The sequence below is a fragment of the Desmodus rotundus genome, chromosome 12, assembly GCF_022682495.2.
Source record: "Desmodus rotundus isolate HL8 chromosome 12, HLdesRot8A.1, whole genome shotgun sequence".
Classification (NCBI taxonomy): domain Eukaryota; kingdom Metazoa; phylum Chordata; class Mammalia; order Chiroptera; family Phyllostomidae; genus Desmodus; species Desmodus rotundus.
In genome coordinates this window covers 49120661-49139600 of record NC_071398.1, presented here as the reverse complement: position 1 = coordinate 49139600, position 18940 = coordinate 49120661, and the positions used below count along the sequence as shown (strand labels likewise).

General features: G+C 50.2%; 1 long non-coding RNA gene across 2 annotated transcripts; it reads right to left on the bottom strand.

Annotated features, from left to right (window-relative positions):
- Window positions 1-3116: 3116 nt before the first annotated feature.
- Window positions 3117-9370, bottom strand: LOC128779645 (uncharacterized). 2 transcript variants are annotated; one of them, XR_008425721.1, is made up of 6 exons: window positions 9152-9370; window positions 7970-8058; window positions 7658-7867; window positions 6645-6695; window positions 3737-4350; window positions 3117-3624 (listed from the first exon to the last, which is right to left on the bottom strand). It is a non-coding gene; the product is annotated as an uncharacterized lncRNA (long non-coding RNA). The 2 variants fall into 2 exon arrangements; XR_008425720.1 differs by having other exon boundaries at window positions 7658-8058.
- Window positions 9371-18940: the final 9570 nt, after the last annotated feature.

Genomic DNA, 18940 nt, shown 5'->3' with positions numbered 1-18940 from the left:
TGAACTGCAGAAGAGAGTGAGGACTTAGAGCTCAGAACCCAGGCAGGTGGTGGATGTGACCACTGCAGGGGGATGAGAAGGGTGACCTGCCCTCCCTGCCTCATTGACTGCAGACCCCAAGGAGCCCTCATGACTGTGAGCCGGAGTGGGGCAGGGATGAGCCTGGGGTCTGTGCAAACCCTCTGCTCCTACAGGAAAGCTCAGCGCTCCCTCCTGGCCCTGGAACACAGGGGCTGTGTCCTGCGTCTCACACTGTTTCCACCTGACTCTGTGTCTCTGTGAGACGTGGGCTCTCTCTCTCTCTCTCTCCTTGGGGTCAATTATTTGGGTCATTTCTGCTTCTTCAGAGCACCTTCGATGCTGGGGGTCACTTTCCTCTTCAATCTCTGGAGGGTCTTCAGTACTCAGAGAAGATGGTATGCATGAGTGTTTTTATTAGAAGTCAGTAAAGACGCACACACACACTTTAAATGTCAGTTGCTGCAATGCCACATCCTGAGTGGCTGAAGGACCCTTGAGCTGCCTGCTTCCTCTGCTGCTCTCACTTTCCTCATGGGTAGCCCAGTGGTACCAACCCCACCCCACAAGTGAGGTCAGAATTCACCCTGCCTGAGGTATGGGGGGAAGGACACCAGCCTTTCAGATTTACATGGAGATGTTGGAGGTTTGAGAACCTGAAAAGCAGAGATACCTCATCCAATGAAAGAAGGATCAGACTCAGACCACAGTGCAGGGTCACGTAATCAGGACGGAGACCCTCGCAGTGCAGTGGGCAGACCACAGACGTCTGACCACACAGTGCTGGGCCAGCTGGGGGAGTCTGGGGAACACGACCAAACTCATAGCTGCCTCGCTCCATTAACCTTTCTTCTTTACCTCCAATCCTGCCATGTTGAGCTGCACTTACATCTAAAATGTATATGTTGCTCATTGATTACTCTTGAAAACTTACTGAAGCTAATATCTTCCAATCTGCAGCCTGCCAGACACCTGCCCAGGGGCCAGATATCAAGGAGGTAAGAGGAGGGAAGAGAAGATTTTGTGAGGGGCATCCCACCCATCCAGGACCAGACTGTTCTTTAAGGGAATAAAGCTGCAGGGAGTTTCCTGCCCTGGAGCCAGGCTGAGGTGGAACCAGGGTACCCCACATTTTTATCCCAGTATCACTGTGTTTTCAAGGCATTGTATGGAGTCCATTTGTGGTCTCTCCACTCGCTGCAGCCCAGGGTGCCAGGATCTGGGTCAGAGAAGGGGGTGACAGTGTCTCACAGCAATGTCTGTTTTCCAGGCTTGGTGTCCAAAAGCATCAGCTCAGGGTCTCCCTACCTACACGGTCCCCTCGACAGAGAGCCATGCTCTTCCACAGCTGCCTGCCTGGTTGTCCTCGGACTCACCCCCTGATTCCACACACACCCGTGCACACACACACAGACAGAAACCCAGACACACTCCCCCGACCCCCAAGCCTGCACCCACGTCCAGGAAACAGCAAGTTCACCTTTTCTGTGGTATGAACATTAGAATAACAACAGTGAGCTCTGTGGGCTTTCCTGTGTGAGCACACAGAGAACAAACCACGGTGTCCTTGTAAGGGACACTGCCATTTTTGAAAATGTCACTCGTCATTGACAAGGTATTGGAGTGCACACTCAGTGACAGTAAGTTTCCATAACTGCCTGTGACAATGAAATTACTCAAGTCCCAGAATCCTGTGCACTTTCTTCCAGTTTCACACAACACACCGCCGAGCAGGGCCTGTCACCCAAGCTGGGATGAGTTTCCAGGTCATGGGGTGCTTGGTCCTAAGCTCAGGGCTCTGGTCAGTCCCCAAACATGAGCCGTGTTGTTCCTGGACAGGACGCACTCAGTGGGTTTGTTCAAACACTCTTTTACAACAAAGGAAGGGAAAAGAAAAGATGTTAAGATTACCAACATCTTCCAAAAACAGTTACAGGTCCCAAATACCTTTTCTAGAAAATAGGCTAATAAACCAACCAAAAAGTGAAATGGGGTCAAAGCAAAGTGGCATCATGACTTAGAATTGCTGGGTGGAGGCCTAAGCAAGACTCTGTCTCTGGGCAGCTGGTAATGACCTTGCCCTTGTCGGCGTGGTCCACTCCCCTTGGACCATTTTAAAGCATTTTCTTTCTACAGACTATTGGGGCATCTGGTAACCCTGCTCTGGGCTGGAACATGCTGGAGGCACCACGGCCTCGATGACCTTTGTTCTAGTCAGGGTCCCACAGACCCCCGAGTGGACCCAGCACAGGGGCCCACAGGCAGGGCCGTGCCAGGATCACAGCATCTGGGAGAGCTGTCCTGCTGCTGCTTCACGGGTCCAGCATCACGGAGTGTGGAGGGTCAGCAATTAGAAGTCAGCCTGGTGGGCGTGTGAGCATGGTGACAGAGAGCCTCTGGGGACAAGAGTAACTGAGACTGTGACAAAGAGACACTGCCGTGAAAGTAATGTCTACACCGAAAGGCTCTAGAAATCTAGGGATGTGTCCAGTGGAGGAATAGCACCTTCTACTTCCAAGAGCTGAGTGAGAGTTTTTATTGTATGTAGCAGTTGGTGGGTTGTTTCTGTAAATGCTGATTCCATTAGAAAGGAAAGGAATAAAGGGTGAGACATGAGGTCAACAGAAGCCAACGTTCCCAGGTGCACGGTGTGCTAGGAGCAGATGTTTGGATTTTCTCCAGAAGCCAGTGGTTACCAAACAAAATGCGCAAGCAGCAGGTGGGAGCCTCAGAGTTTGTGGGACACTGTACATGGCAGAGATTTTCCTGAATTTAAGATGTGATAAGACATTCCAGAAGCCCTGGCTGGTGGATTGAGTGCTGGCCCACAAACTAAAGGGTCGCTGGTTCGATCCCCAGTCAGGGCACATGCCTGGGTTGTGGGCCAGGTCCCCAGTTGGCAGCATGAGAGGGGCAACCACACATTGATGTTTCTCTCCCTCTCTTTCTCCATCCTTTCCCCACCCTAAAAATAAGTAAAATCTTGAAAAAAAAACCACGTTAATTTAATGAACTCTAATTTCAATTGAAATTGCCGTAGACTTCTCGCGTCTTCCATCCTGGACACCACAGACAGAATCTACTTCATCTCTGTAGAATTTTATTGAAGAATGAGACAAAGTAACCAGCAGAGTACATACATCAGGGTCTGTAGTTTGGTTTAGTAGAATTTCAGAAAAAGGTAGAATGGTAGTGATCAGATTTACAGCACGAACGGGTGAGTACACAGCGTTTCTGGGAGTGGCTGGGTGGTTCCCGCAGTCCTACAACCACTGAGCTATTATGAAGAGGTTGTGGGATTCTGAAGATGCTCCTTCCAGCTTGAGGCTCTTCTGCTGTCATCTAGAGATGTCAAGCTTGGTTTGAGGAGGAGGAACAGTGTTCCTGGAGGGTCCCCTTCCAGAAAGAGACCCCAGTCCTTGTTGGCAACTGTGTGTGCTCAGAGCCCAGGGCCAGGCCTGGCCTCAGCATGGGCCTGGTTTACTTTGAATTCCATATAGACACTGGGCTCAGTGGGAACATCCTTAGTACTCAGGGAAGAGGGCATGAATCCCCTCTGTTGGAGAGTCGGCTGGGCATATATCACATCACGTCTGCTGCAGGTTTCTGAGAGGAGAAAGGCAAGAACAATGGGCCAAGGCTGGATGGTTGCAGGCAGGAGCATGGGACATGTGGAGGAGCTGAAGATGTGGTCAGAGTTTGGGCAGGGAGAACCCACCTTGCCATTCATCATCTGGTCTTCCTTGGGCTCTGATTCCCTCAAGGCAGCACCTGTGAGTGGAAGAGTGCTTCAGAACTCTGGGAAGGACAATGCCTGATCCTCACACCACAGATTAGGACCAAAAGCCAAAAAAAAAAAGGAGCATGTCTACCCCACTAATTCCAGAATTGTCCCATCAACACAACCAGACACACCTTGACTGTCCCTGGATCCTGTCCCAACCCATCACCCCCACCCTACACACAGTCTTGTAGACCATCCTCAAGAGAGTGGAATCCCCATGGCTGTGGTAGAGGTTGGGGAGGGGGGAAGGATGATTGTTGATTTAAAGAAAAGAATGGGGACCCCTGGGTCCCTCTGGAAGACGTCAAGGATCTCAACAACAAAAACCACAGTTCAACCCACAGGAAGTGAACATGCATCTCTGTGCCCCAGTCACACCCCCCACCTCACTCAGGGGACACTCTACTCTCCTCCTTCAGATGTACGATTTTTGATGGAACACCAGTAGCACAGGAGAGCAGCAAGGGAACCGCCAATGAGGAGAAAGGCTATGGAGAGTCCAGTGAGAACGTACAGCTTGCTGGAGTTTTCTCGTGGAGGCAGTTCCTCTGTCAGTAAGCACAGGATAGCCCTAACCAGTGTGGCTCAGTGGGTTGGGCATCACCTTGCAAAGCAAAAGGCTACTGGTTCAGTTCCCAATCAGGGCACATGCCTGGGTTGTGGGTTTGGTCCCTGGTCAGGGTGTGTGTGAGAGTCAGCTGATCCGTGCTTCTCTCTACACTGATGTTTGTCTCCTTTTCTTTCTTCCTCCCTCCCCCTTGTCTCCAAAAATACATAAACTCTTTAAGACATAACCAAATGAATAATGGAGGCAGGGGAAGGGGGAAGGGTTTTCAGGAACATGTGTAAAGGACACATGGACAAAGCCAAAGAGGGGTAGGATCAAGGGTGGGAATTGGGGATGGCTGGGGTCGGGGGAGTGATGGGGGGGAAATGGAGACAACTGTAGTTGAACAACAATAAAACAACTACAATTATTTTTAAAAATAAAAAAAGAAAAGAAAATTTAAAAAAACCCAAATGACTCTATTTACTCCTGGTTTCTTGTTTGTGCCAATGCACACTGGATCCCCAACCTCCCCAACCCTGACCAATCACTTTCTTTATGTTTCAACATGTATAAAAAAAAATCAGGAGAAGTGATAACAGTGGTCCAAAGCAAAGAGGCAGGACAGACAAGCGGAGATCTGAACCTGGGTTGACCAGGCTCTAACATGCTTTTGATTGCTGACCCTTGTTGGACATTATTCTTATGCATGAAAGGGATCCCCCCGCATCAGCCATAGCTGACCCTGCTTCCCTTGGGCTCCTCCCCAGCTGCACATTCTGAGACCTGAGGAGGCGGGGCCTGAGGTAGAAGAGGGTACCGCCTTTATTCCAGGGTCCACATGTGAAACTTGCTCTGAAGAATCTTCTTGATCACCCTCCCCAAAATAATTCACAGTGAGGTCACTGGAGGTAACCGTGATATGAAGAAGTGAGCCCAAAAGGGATCTGTCACGTGTGGAGCAGCTTCTCGGTGCCTGGGCCCTTCTGGGGTCCGGGGACTGTCACATTTATGAGTTCATCTTGCCCTCACTGGCACCATGGAGGGGGGCCTTATAAGCCTAATGTTCCAGCTGAGAAAATTTACTCACTACAACTAGAACAGCTATCAGTAGAGGCCCCGAATCTAACTCCTCCCTTTTGTCTCTGAAGGGTGCTAGGCTCCCTGCCCAGCCGTTCCTTTCTCTGACAGCCCAGGAATGAGTTTCCACCCAGTGCCGCAGAGAAAAATAATATGACCACGTTGCCCCAGCTGAGAAGTACGAGACCTGTGTTCTGCAAGGTCATTCCTGGTGAGTCTGTCTCCGAGTCTGCCTGGAATCCTCCTCCTCAAGTCCTTCCTCGCACCTTCGTGGCTAAGCTGACAAGAGCTCTCTCCACCAGAACTGGCCAGGCCTCCCACCACCCTCTGGGCTTCAATGCACGTTCCCCTGAATCAATTCTATTCGCGCTTGCAATTTGTCACTTTTAAAAGTATTGTGCACGCCGTGACACTTTTCTGATACACGCATTTGAATGTCTTCCAGTTTCAGAGAGAAAAACATCCAAGCTCCTTTACTGCTGATCAACCTTTCCCGCACCTGCCCCTACTTACCCCGTCTCCACTCTACCTCACTGACTGCCCGTCAGGTGCACTGGTGGTGTGAACACCCCAACCTCCTTACCGCATTGGTTTCCTGACATTTACTGTTCCATTGGTTGCGAATATCCTGCCCATCTTTCACCGTCATCTGATGGCCTCTGAAATGTCACTCTCAGAAGGGTCTTCCCTGCCGCTCACTCTAAATTGTCCATTTCTGCTTTCTCTATCGCATGGCTTAGCTCAACATACACAAATTACTGAATCAAATAATTGTCATTCATTTGCTCATCACACTATCTCTCCTTCTCCCACGCACCCCCAGAGTATGATCTGCACGGACACACTTTAGCTACCGCGCACGGAGCTCACAGACCACTGACAGACGCACGGTAAGTATTGAAGGCATTCCCTTAAATCCTTTTTACTCCTGATCATGCCCGTCCCCACTCGACTTTATGGAGGGAGGATGGATGTCAGCCCTGAGTGTGGGGTCACAGTCACTGTTACCCCTTGGTCCCAGTTGAGAAGCATGACTGGCTAAATGCCTTTTCTGACTGCCATGCTGACCACTGCCACCAACGTGGATGAATAAATTCGGAATTTCACTAGGCCAAGGTCACAGAGCAGGGAGGTGTCATAGTCAACAGTTACACAGGAGCCTTTGCCTTCACCTTCCAGGGACCATGGACCAAATTAAGGGACCCCCTTGCTCACCTTTTCTCGTGCTTGACTCTGTGGGTGACAGGCAAGTACTTGTAGAAGATCCTAGGAAAAGGGTCAGAGAAGTGTCACCAGGTGCACTCCCTACCCCACTAAAGTAGGACCATTTTTTCCTGGAAGGGTGGCTCCCTGCCCACCCCTTACTCTGTCCTGCCCCTAAAGACACATGTGGCCTTCTGGTCCTTCCACGTGAGCACCTTGAGCAATGACCACCTGAGATGTGACAGTGGAAAGGGGCAAAGTAAGAGAAGCCTGGTGACCAAAGACAGCTGTGGTCAGGAGACGTGTCACCTTGGGTGGCACAGATCTATGCGCTTCAATGGGGAAATCACTCGTATGTCAGGGGGTGCTTCTGGGAAACAAATAAGGGTGAGAGGCTGATGCAACCTCTGTGCCCCCAAATTGCATCCAGCCCCTCCCCCTCCCAGGTCTGCCCTGACCCCATTCTTCATCTGCCTGGATACATAGGACCCCACTGTGGGCATCCACACAGGAGGTGAAGGCAGGTCTGAAGGGCCTGGCGCTGCTGCATCTGCTCTTTCCCTCCCTGTATCTCTCATTGCGTCTTTCTCTCCAGAGCCCATAGGATGCCCGTCACCAGCAGGGAGACCTTCAGATGTAGCTCCATGATTCAGTGTCTCATAAGACGGGATCAGGCACGAGGTTCCTCATCTGTGACAGCAAAGTGCCCTGGGTCACTGGGCGTGACCATACATGAGAGTGATGGAAAGAGCTGTAGCATCTGTAGGTCCCTCTGTGAGCTGAGGTCTCAGGGCCCAGAGGGAAGTCCAACTGGAACACACCATGGTGACTCTGCCCTCCAGCAAGCCAGCACCCGTGGGCCTCACCCCCCTGCATAGGGTGTACACATCATTTGGGCTCTCAGAGTGGCAGAACAAGGTCACGTTATCCCCTGACATCACTGTGGGGCCCGGCTGGGCTGAGAGAGTTGGTTTCTTCTGCATTCCTAGAAGAAACAGAGACCTTGATCTTAGCCCACAACTTACACTGTCCTTGGGAGAGAAGGAGGAGTTCTCTCTCTCCATCCTGGAGTGTCCACTCTGCGTGTCTTCCAGTGTCTCCCAATCTCCCTTCGCCTCTGCAGTGCTGACTCCTGTGCGCGTGCGTGTTGGACTCTGCTTTTCCCTGAACCTCTGCTGTTTTCTGCATGTACCTGTGTGCTTAATGCCCCTCGAAGCCGTGAGACGTGAGGTTGTCTAGAATAGTGGAACAGAGAGCACACTTCAGGGATTCCCCAGAACATGGACTGAGCTTAGGTTTCTGCATCTGAAATGAAGAGATTATGGAGTGAAAAGTACCAGAATCTCCCAGGATCTGTGAGCACCTCATTCTGCAGGGACAGGCCAGCGTGGTCCTGCACTCACGTGTTGGGAGTGACCAGTCCTCCCTGTTTGTGCAAAAGCACCTGTTAAGCCATGTGATTGGTTGACTCCTCTGAGTTCTAATCTCTAGTCGGGTCTTTCACAGAGCTGGCTGGGGAGTGTCTGCTGTGTTACTGTGTTCCCGCTGCAGAGCAAGGGCGCTGCGGTGTCAAAACAGGAACACTCTGTTTCTGAGCTGGGGCAACAGCCCTCTTCCCCATGTTCACGGGTCTTCTGGTCCATCTTTCTCATTCTCCGTCTGTCTGCCTGTCAATGTTGTCAACATATGTTGAAACGTCCAAACCTGTAGAGAAGCCTGTGACTCTATTGGAGACAAACTGACAATTGGCAGGAAGTAAGACCTCAACAAGTTGAGAAAATGCTCCAAAGAACGGCAGTCTTGCTCCCTAGTTTTTACATTATAGTGAATAGAGGAAGCATAAATGGGTTCCATGAAGTCCACTAGTGATAGACTAGGGAGGTGGGAGGAGCAAAGTGGGAACCTCTGGGATTAGATAAGAAGTGAAATGATAGACACATCCTTCACATAGGCGGGTGTAGGTAGTTAACAGTCAGCAATTAGCGCGGTAACAGTAACAATGAGGGGTTTTGAGGTCTCCCTCTGATGCGGTGCCAGTGCTTGGAGGGGTCTGGAAGAAAGAAGTGTGACGTTCCAAAGGTATGTAACCAGACACAAAAAGAACAGACAGGCTCAGCTGAAGTAAAGATTGACCTTTTCAGGGGAAAATGCCAGCCTAGGACATGACTACCTGCCACAATCTGCTTCTAGTCAGGTAGTTTTTAGTTTCCGACCATCCTGTGTGGGTATTCGAGGTCTCTGAGTTGTAAGGTGCCACACAGGCCTTCCCTGAGCTTGTCGAGTTTAATATGTGGCCCCCTTTCTACCTCAGCGTGTCGATTGTTCCTCTTTGCATTGCAACACGTTCTCCGTTTTATCTTCTTTTCCCTCGACACTCTGCCACACAAGCTCCCTCCCCGAGTGTTTACTCCCTGTATGTCTGTCTTTCTCTCCCTGTACTAACGTTGTACTCAACACCACGTCACCCCTTGAAGCTTCCAGAACACAAAGAGAATTAGGGCCGGGGTGGCCACACTCACCTGTGGTCACGACCTTCAGGGGGTCACTGGGGGCTGAGCACTCTTGGGGGAGTGGCGGACAGAGCCGTAGCACCTGCAGGTCCCTGCACGTGCAGGTGTCATGGGGCCCATGGCGAAGTGAGCTTGTCTGTTCCCAGCACGGAGCTTCTCCACAACCTGCCAGGAATGCCGTGCATCCCCCTCCTTGCCCAGGATAAACTGGGCAGACACGAGTTCTGAGTGACAGCACAGGGTTACAGCCTCTCCTGCGTGCACAAGGTAGCCTGGCTGGGCTGAGGGGGCGGATTTTTGAGCACACCTAGGAGGAAAGAGAGTAGGTTCCACGTGCTGCCCCCCTCACCCCTTCTCCTGACATTCCAGGAGTGGGTTTCTTCCTCCCTCAGCCCAGTGATGTCTGCTTTCCTTCCTAAGTCTTTGTGCTGCATTTCTCCTGAGCATCCTGGCCCATCCTCTGGCTCGTGACGTTCACAGCCTGGATCTCACGGTCTCCCCTCGACCTGCTTTTCTGTCTTTCTCTTGACTAAAAGCCCAACCTCTCAGGGCTGGTTCGAAGCTGCCTGGCTGTGCAATCTCACGCCTGCTCTGCATGTGTGGGGTGGGGGTGGCCCTGCACATGTCTCCTAGAGCAAAGGAGGTGACAGGCAGGAGACTGGGGAAGAACATGGAGGCAACAGGGGTATTTCCCAATCCATGCCCTAACCTGTGCCTCTGGAAACCCTCCCGAGGTGACGTTGGCTAATCTGAGGCTCTGGCTCCTCCGACGGTGTCACCCCCATCCCAGGGTCTCTGGAGCTGGGATCAGGTGACATGGCCCCTGCTGGGTCCTCTCTGCCTGCCCCAGGCAGCAGCAGCCTGCTCTTGCTAATCCCTGAGTTGACTCTCCTGCTTGTTGGCGCCTTGTCCTCCCCGTGGGCTCCCCCTTCCCTATATTACACCCCCGTCTCTGCGCTCTCAGAGCAGGCTCTCCCTCTGAGGTTCTCCCTGACGGGGAATGCAGCATGCACTCTCGGCTCCATGGGCATCTGACTCGGACTACACAGGGTGGTCATGGGCTGGACTGGATGCCTCCTACCTGTGACCACGATGACCGGGGCGTTGCCGGATGCTGACCAATCAGATGAGTGGCTGTGGTGTCTAAAACACCTGTAGGATCCTGCATGGGCTGGGGTCACAGGGCTCATGGTGCAGGTGCTGATATGATCTCTCTGGAGCTCAGGACCGGGGGTCCCATTTCTTTTGGTTAGCTGGAACGAGGTAAACAGAGGGGGGGAATGACACTGAAGAGTCACATGCCCTCCCAGGGGAACCACAGGGCTCAGCCAGGCTGACGGGGAGGGCTGGTTGTGCCCACCTGGGAGAGAGGGGTCACTGCCTTAGAGCTCAGAATGGGGAGCCACCCCTCTTCTTACCCCTCGTGGGCCTTTTTCTCCTTTTCATTCTTCCAAGGCTTCCCCCCAAGCTGAGTCTCCTAATGCCCAGGGTGACCTGGTGGGGGACCAGGGACACAGTCCAACCCCACAAGGACCTGCAGTTCTCCCCCCAAAAGAATTTTCCTAGAGTGCTTATAACATGTTTGTGCAAGGTTAACTTAAAAAACAATTTGAATAAAAGAAATAGACATAGGAGAAAGGAGGAAGTTCTACTTGACGAAAATAAGGTGAAACAAACCCTGATCTTTTGTTAAGTTCTCCCCCATCAGAGTTGCCCCAAGGGCCAGGAGGCCCTGCCAGAGGTCTGAGGCAGGTCCAGTGGGAGGCCTTGCAGTTCCTAAGGTCAAGGGCAGGTTAGAGAAGGCGTGGGACCCCTGGTCCTAGGAGGGTTGTGTGGGGTCAGGTGTCTTGTTGCCCTAATTATGGAGTTGACAGCCACCTGCCCCAGACCACAGCTTTGGAAATCCACAGCCTCCTTCATGTGAATACAGACCTGGGCTTCGTGGCCTGGGGGAGAGACTAGCAAGGTTCTCCCGGGGAAATAAGCCACCAGGATCACACAGGGCTTGCCGCTTCCCTTGTGTTTCCACAGGTCTCACCACCAGCCCTCCAGTGCTGTCCACAGCAGCCCCAACTCCTCTCTCCCCCACAACCCTGGCTGACGCCAGGAGAGTTTGCTGCTCACTGCACTGAGGGGATGGAGAGGACTCACCTGCGAGTGTCCAGGTCCTCTGGCCCAGACACACCCTGGAAGGAAACCACAAGAGAGGTGATTGATTTCCAGTGGATCCTGTGCTCACATGCGCCCCACCCATGGAATTAGTCCCGTGCCATATGAAAGCCCAGATTTCCTCCATGGGCTACTCCTCCCTTCCTTCCCAGGACTCACCAAGGCCCAGGAGGCTGAGGAATCTGGGGAACACGATGTTGCTGCTGTTGAGCAGGAGACAGGAGTCGAGCAAAGCTGACAAAGGCACAGGATGTGGTGGGCAGGGTCCCCACACCCCAGTTTGTCCACAAGGTGCCCGTCACTCAGGAAGCTGACCAGCGTCTTCTCACCACAAGGACAGCAGGTGCTGAGGGTTGGACTCGAGCCACCTCACAAAACACGCTCAATGTCTAAAGTTATCATGTTTGTTTGCCTAGAATCCACAATCATGTGAGGGTGTTACATTATTTCACTGCCCTTTTTACGTCACAGTTACTATTCAATGTGTAACATGCCCTGTTCCCTTCCCAATAAGTAAATACTAATGTTAAAAAACTTTGCAGAAGGAATATCTAATGTGTGTCCCGGTTAATATTCTTTGGGGCTCAGGCTTGCTGCAGATGCTTTACTTCTGTTCAAAAAGAGACTTAACCTGCCCTGGCTGGTGTGGCTCAGTGTATTGAGCACTGGCCTGTGAACCAAATGGTCATCAGGTCAATTCTCAGTCAGGGCACATGCCTGGGTTGCAGGCTAGGTCCCCAGTAGGGGGCGCATGAGAGGCAACCACACATTGATGTTTCTCTCCTTTCTGTCTCCCTTCCCTTCTGTAAAAATAAACAAATAAAATCTTTTAAAAAAAATAGACATTTGACCAGAAACGTTCTTTTCCCCAGCTTTGAGGAATAACGACACATGGGAATTGTGTATATTTAAGGTGTACATCGTGGTGTGTCGGTATATCTGTACACTCTGAAAAGATCGCCACAGTCAAATGACTGACACATCCATCACTTCACACCATGTCCATTTTTTCTGTGTGTGTAGGGAGAACACAGAAAATTTCCAATGTATAATTCATTATTTTTAACTATGATCAACACTCTGTACATAGGTCTCCAGAATGTATTTATCACACAGCAGAAAGTTTACAGGTATTGATCAACATTTTCTTCTTTCCCAATCCCAAGTCTCTGGTAATCACCACCCTCCCCTATTTCACTTGAGTTCACATCTCTAAGAAACGTGCTCTACACATAAGGGAAATCATGCAGGATCGACCTCACTGTGTCCGGCTCACGTCACTCAGCACAATGTCCTCCTGGTGCATCCGTGTGTCTCAAATGGCAGCACTTCCTGCCTCTGATGGCTGAAGAGTATTCCCTTGTGTATCTGGACGTCACAGCTGCTTTATCCATCATCTGCTGGCGGACACTCAGGGGTTTTGCAAGTGCTCACGGTTGTGAATGACTTTGCAGCAAACCTGGGAGTGCAGATGTCTCTTAGAGATCCTGATTCCATTTCCTCTGAACAGACACTCAGAGTGAATGTCCTGGCACCTATGAAAGTTCTATTTTCATTTTTATGAGGAACTCAGTGCCAGCTGCAGGGTCTGTGGGTGGGCTGGTTGTTGACACCCTCCCCATTTCCTCATTCTCAGCTGCCCCCAGAGGATCCAGCCTGCAGACCCCTCAGCCAGACAGAGGCTGGCCCTTCGGGCAGTGATGGAAAGGCTGTGGGGGCGGAGGCTCCTGTTCTCTCCACCCCCCAGGAGAAATCCCAGGTGGAGGGCGTATCCCTGTGTGGTGCGGGGCCAGCGGGTGGGAGGGCCCGTGCGGTAAAGTGAAGCTGGTCTTCTCACCCTTTTCAAGGCGATTGTTCTTGGGCTTTTTGCTCCACAGGGAGCCGGGACCTTGCATGTTCACCCCAGAGTGTGAATGCAGTTTTGTCCGTGGATGGTGGTCAAATCGTGGCTTCTGTGGGTGAGCAGAGCCGGGACTTCTTAATTCGCCACTATCTTGCTGATGTTGGTCACTGTCATTTTCAAGGTCATTCTCTTAATGACTGGCCATGGTGAGCACGTTTTCCTGAGCTCATTTGTCCATTTACAGAACTTGTCCTCTTTGCAGAATATATCTTGGATAGAAATGCCTACTCAAGTACTTTGACCATTTTTATGAATAGGAGTTTTTGGTTTTTGATGGTTGAGTCATACATCTATTTTACATATTATGGACCAGATCATTATTAGATATAATTGGCAAATATTTCCTCCAGTTTTGTATGTTGATTTTTTTTCACTCTCTTGACAGCGTTCTTTGATTCACATACATTATTATTTTTTAAATAAATTCTAACTTTTTGTTTATTGTGTTTTTGGTGTCATTTCTAAGAAAACATAAGTAAGCCCACACTCATGCAGGTTTACCCATTTGATCCTAAGTTTTATATTAGCTGTTATACTGATTCATTCTGAGGTTATTTGGTGTGGGGTGTGTGGTACATACCCAGCTTCATTCTTTTACATTTTTGTACATTCATTTATCCAACACCATCTGTCAATGACAAAAGGTCTTATTGATACTGTGTTTAATTTTCAAGGTCGGGTACCCAGTGAGTTTCCATCTGGGAGTGAAATCAAGACAAACACCCCGTGCACCCAGCCGCCTTCCCCTGAGTCCTCCTCAGTGGGCTCCTGGGCGAGATGAGGAATCCTGAGCCTTGTCCAGTCCGCAGCCAAAACCTATGTGATCCCACATGAGTTCCTGATGGAGTTGAACCCCATTCTGTGAAACAACCCCCACATCCACACTGGTGACCTACAAGCATCCAGACGGTTGGAGCAACATGGGGTCAGAAGCTGCTGGGGACGTTTAACATGGCCAGTTGCGTGTCAGGTGGCGATGCCCAGGGTGTCTTCTGAGAGCCAGCGTCTGCCTCGAGCAGGGACTCCTTGTTTGGTTGGACTTAGTACATCTGGTCAGACAGGTGCTGATCATGTTTTGAGGCAATGGCATTGCCAAGGTGACACTTTTCCGCCAACATGTCCACAGCCGTTTGTAGGAAGTGCATTGCCCAGGTTAGCCCATGGGTTTTACCACCTACTTCAGGAGAGCTCCCTGAATTGTCTGAAGACATAGACAAGTCACCAAATAGAAGGGTGGCGTTTTCCTATGATGACAACTGCACTTAGAAGTCACCAAACGAAAGTCACAAAGGACATTTGAACAAGCCTTCAACACTGCATATGTTTAACCCCTGAACAGATCTCATGGGATCCGTCCCTACTTTAGTTCATCAGGTATCTCTTAGGTGTGCCTGCCTGAGTGACAAGTGGCGTCTCTTTAGGAAGGTTGTGTAATGGAACGGCCCTGCCTGCCTTCTGTTGAGAATCTTCTTTCATGGACTCACCAGCAGGTTGAAGATTGACATGCATTGTTCTTGCTGATTTAATTTGTGCTTTTGCACTGCTGTGCAGTGGGTCACGGTGAACAAATACCACTCGTCTTTCTTTTTTACTCATGGGGTTTGGTGACATGTGCTTGCTTTATGAGAGTCACTCTGGTCCGTGTTCTGGTGAGTGTAACTCGTGCCTGCATGCAGCTTCTGCAGCATGTATGCAACATGGTCATAACTCCGTGTCTCCTCCTTTTACCTAGATAATTCCAACGTGCTTTCCAAATGGGTTGAAGTAATTTTTACCTCCAACACAAATTATTTGAACTGAGTCCATTTCTTTTCAGATTTGATACCTTTTCTCTTGACTCTTGTGTGAATATCTTGGATTCTGTTGTCACAATTTCACTGACACTGCGCCCTCACACAGCAGTAGGAATTACCATCGTCTCTAAAAGATGATGAAATGCCCATCAACAGAGGGTGTGTGGGGAGGTGTGGGGCAGACGGCTCTTACTCAGTGGTGACAATGATTCTGCCATCTCCCAGCTCTGCACTCAGTGAAGTCACATTGGCATTTTGGCTTGGCCTTGGAGGGAGAAGTTACACCACGGAAACTGGCAAGCGTCACAAGTCGGAGCTCTCTCACACTTGTGTTTTCTGAGTAGCACCACCTGCTGTCTCTTCAAGGGATGACATTTTGGGGAAAGGGCACAGGTGGCGTCTGATGGAGACAGGAAGGACTGTGGGGACAGAGAGGGTGGTGGCATCGGTTTAGATGTGTATTTCCCAGGCTTGTATCTGACTAAGTGCATCTAATCAGGTACTAAAACCAGGTTAACTGGGAACTGAAGAGATATAGATTCAATAATGCCATCTGATAATATGATTATAAACAAAGGACATTTTATTACATAATAGTGGAGAAGGGCATGAGGTTTTAGATATGTGGACTCCAAGAAGCTATGTGGGATGGATCCTCATGTAAGAAAACGAGGGAGGTCATTTCAGAAAGTCAACAAGAAGGGAGAGAAGCTACACATTCAATGGAGGGAGAGTCCTGCAGGGGGAGCACCCAGACACTCCCTGCGCCCAAACCTTGTTCACTCTCCTGGAAAAATCAGCAGACAGTTTCACCAACTGTGGTCCAGACTGTCCTTCAGCACCTCCTGGGTCGTCAGATGGGCTCCACGGCTCCCCCTCTCTGAACCGTGCCCTGCCCCCCTGTGTTCACATCCTGGCTGCAGCGTGGGTCCTCCTCTCACTGTCCCGAGCCTGAAGCAGCAGCATCCTGAGGCCCACCAGGACCAATCCAGCCACGCCCTTGCGCATGAGATTCTCCAGTGTGTAGTCTTGGGGGTGGGAGGGTACAATATGTGGAGACAGAAGTGACCATGGTCAGGCAGACCAAAGTCTCCCCAGGATCCAGGATGTCCACTCTGAGCACTTGCCTCCCTCTGGCAGGACCTGACCCTCTGCACCCAGCCCCACAACTGAGAGATTCTCCTACTCCCCACTCCTGGGGTCCGACTTGTTCTGTGATGGGCTGAGGGTGTCGGCTGCCCCTGAGGATCATGAGATGGGGGTGTGAGTGAGGACTTGGGGGGACTGGAGCCCTCCTCCTGGGGTCTGTGCTCTCGGATGCCCCACCTCTCAGGCTGTAACTTTCACAGGGTCGTGTCATGAGCCCCAACTCCACTCTGCCAGGTCCCTGTCTCCCCATTGGATCATCTCAGCCTGCCTGGGATCTCTGGGTTCAGAACTCGTTCTGAGTCACTTCCACAGGTGCTGTGCCCTGGGAGGTCAGGATGAGGGGTGAAAATGGTCTCCATCCAGAAATAAGTAAGAGCTGTGTGCTCTGTGCTTAGTGGGAGGCACAGAACTCATGTGTCATTCCTCTAAAGCTGAGAAACCCCAGGAACTCAACAGCTGGGGACCCAGGGTGCATGGGGGAGGGGCTGGTGTTAGGGGCTCCTGAGTGTCCTGTCCGTGGAAACCCCCTGGTCCCCTCATTTATTACTGCCTCAGACTCTCCAGGGACAGGGCCCTGGGCTGAGGAGCCCCAGAACTGGCTGCTGGAGGGGGACCAAGCACAGCCTGCCTTTCTCTGTCTCCGGGGTTCCCTTTAAAGATACAGCCTGGCCTTCAGGGTCGTTGACCCTGGCTCACAGGCTGCCATCACTTGCTCTGGTTCACAGCCCATCGACATGACCTCAGTGACCATAGTCTCAGAGGACTGACCTGCCACAAGAGCACTTGTCACATCTTCAAAAAGGTCTGACGGGGAAGAATGTCTGGATGTCCCATGGTTGATGGGGGTTCCCACGGGCTCTTCTGCTGTGTTCTCCTGCTTGGCTGCACCAGCAGGTGCAGGATCAGAGGAAGCTGTGGTGGGCGCTGGAGGGACAGGTGCAGGTGCAGGTGTGGGAATGGGAGCCGAAGCAATGGCTGGGGCTGTGCTGGAGTGAACTGCTGTGGGTGCTGCCTGCTGGGTGGGGCCTGTGGCTGGGCGGGGTCCTGGGGTAGGCGCGTTTCTCTCACCCGCGGAGGAAGGCAGTGGGGGTGGGGGTGTCACATCTGCTGTGGGGGGCGGCCCCTCCTCCACCCGCAAAACCTGGGCGATGGAGCAGGTGTGGGTTTCGGGGAGGCTGTGCACACACGCAGCTCCATAGAGACAGTTTTTGTCCCAGGCTCAATGGCAGGCAAAAAATTTTGAAGTTTTTACGTTTAAACATCATTTCTTTTATAAAGCCTTTGAAAGATGCTTCCGTAAATGATAGAAAATTCCCTTTTACTTTTGAAGAGTTTTTCATTATAAATAGGTGCTCTATTGTAACCAAAGTTTGCATCTGTTGATAGGATTTTTTTTTCTATTTCTTTTAATGATTGAATTGTATCGATTGATGTTTTGAAGCTAACGTTTTTTAAGATTTATTCATCTTTTTCTTTTTTCCCTTTAAAAATATATTTATTGATTATGCTATTACAGTTGTCCCATTCCCCCCCCTTCACACCACTCCATCCTGCACACCCCCTCCCTCCCACATTCCCCCCTATAGTTTATGTCCATGGGTCATACATATAAGTTCTCTGGCTTCTACATTTCCTATACTATTCTTACCCTGCCCCTATCTGTTTTCTACCTACCATTTATGCTACTTATTCTCTGTACCTTTACCCCCTCGCTCCCCTTCCCACTCCCCTGTTGATAACCCTCCATGTGATCTCCATTTCTGTGGTTCTGTTCCTGTTCTAGTTGTTTGCTTAGTTTGCTTTTGTTTTGGTTTTAGGTGTGGTTGTTAATAACTGTGAGTTTGCTGTCATTTTTACTGTTCATATTTTTTATCTTCTTTTCTTAGATAACTCTCTTTAACATTTCATTTAATAAGGGCTTGGTGATGATAAACTCCTTTAACTTTACCTTATCTGAGAAGCACTTTATCTGCCCTTCCATTCTAAATGATAGCTTTGCTGGATAGAGCAATCTTGGATGTAGGTCCTTGCCTTTCATGACTTGGAATACTTCTTTCCAGCCCCTTCTTGCCTGTAAGGTCTCTTTTGAGAAATCAGCTGACAGTCTTATGGGAACTCCTTTGTAGGTAACTGTCTCCCTTTCTCTTACTGCTTCTAAGATTTTCTCCTTATTTTTAATCTTGGGTAATGTAATTCTGATGTGCCTTGGTGTGTTCCTCCTTGGGTCCAGCTTCTTTGGGACTCTCTGAGCTTCCTGGACTTCCTGGAAGTCCTTTGCCAGATTGGGGAAGTTCTCCTTCATTATTTGTTCAAATAAGTTTTCAATATCTTTCTCTTCCTCTTCTCCTTCTGGTACCCCTATAATTTGGATGTTGGAACATTTTAAGATGTCCTGGAGGTTCCTAAGCCTCTCCTTATTTTGTTGAATTCTTGTTTCTTCATTCTTTTCTGGTTGGATGTTTCTTTCTTCCTTCTGGTCCACACCATTGATTTGAGTCCCAGTTTCCTTCCCATCACTATTGGTTCCCTGTACATTTTTCTTTATTTCAATTAGCACAGCCTTCATTTTTTCATCTAATTTGCGACCAAATGCAACCAATTCTGTGAGCATCCTGATTACCAGTGTTTTGAACTGTGAAACTGATAGGTTGGCTATCTCTTCATCGCTTAGTTGTATTTTTTCTGGAGCTCTGATCTGTTCTTTCATTTGGGCCATTCTTTTTTTCTTGGAGCACCTATTATGTAAGGGGGCGGAGCCTTAGGTGTCCACCAGGGGTGGGTAAC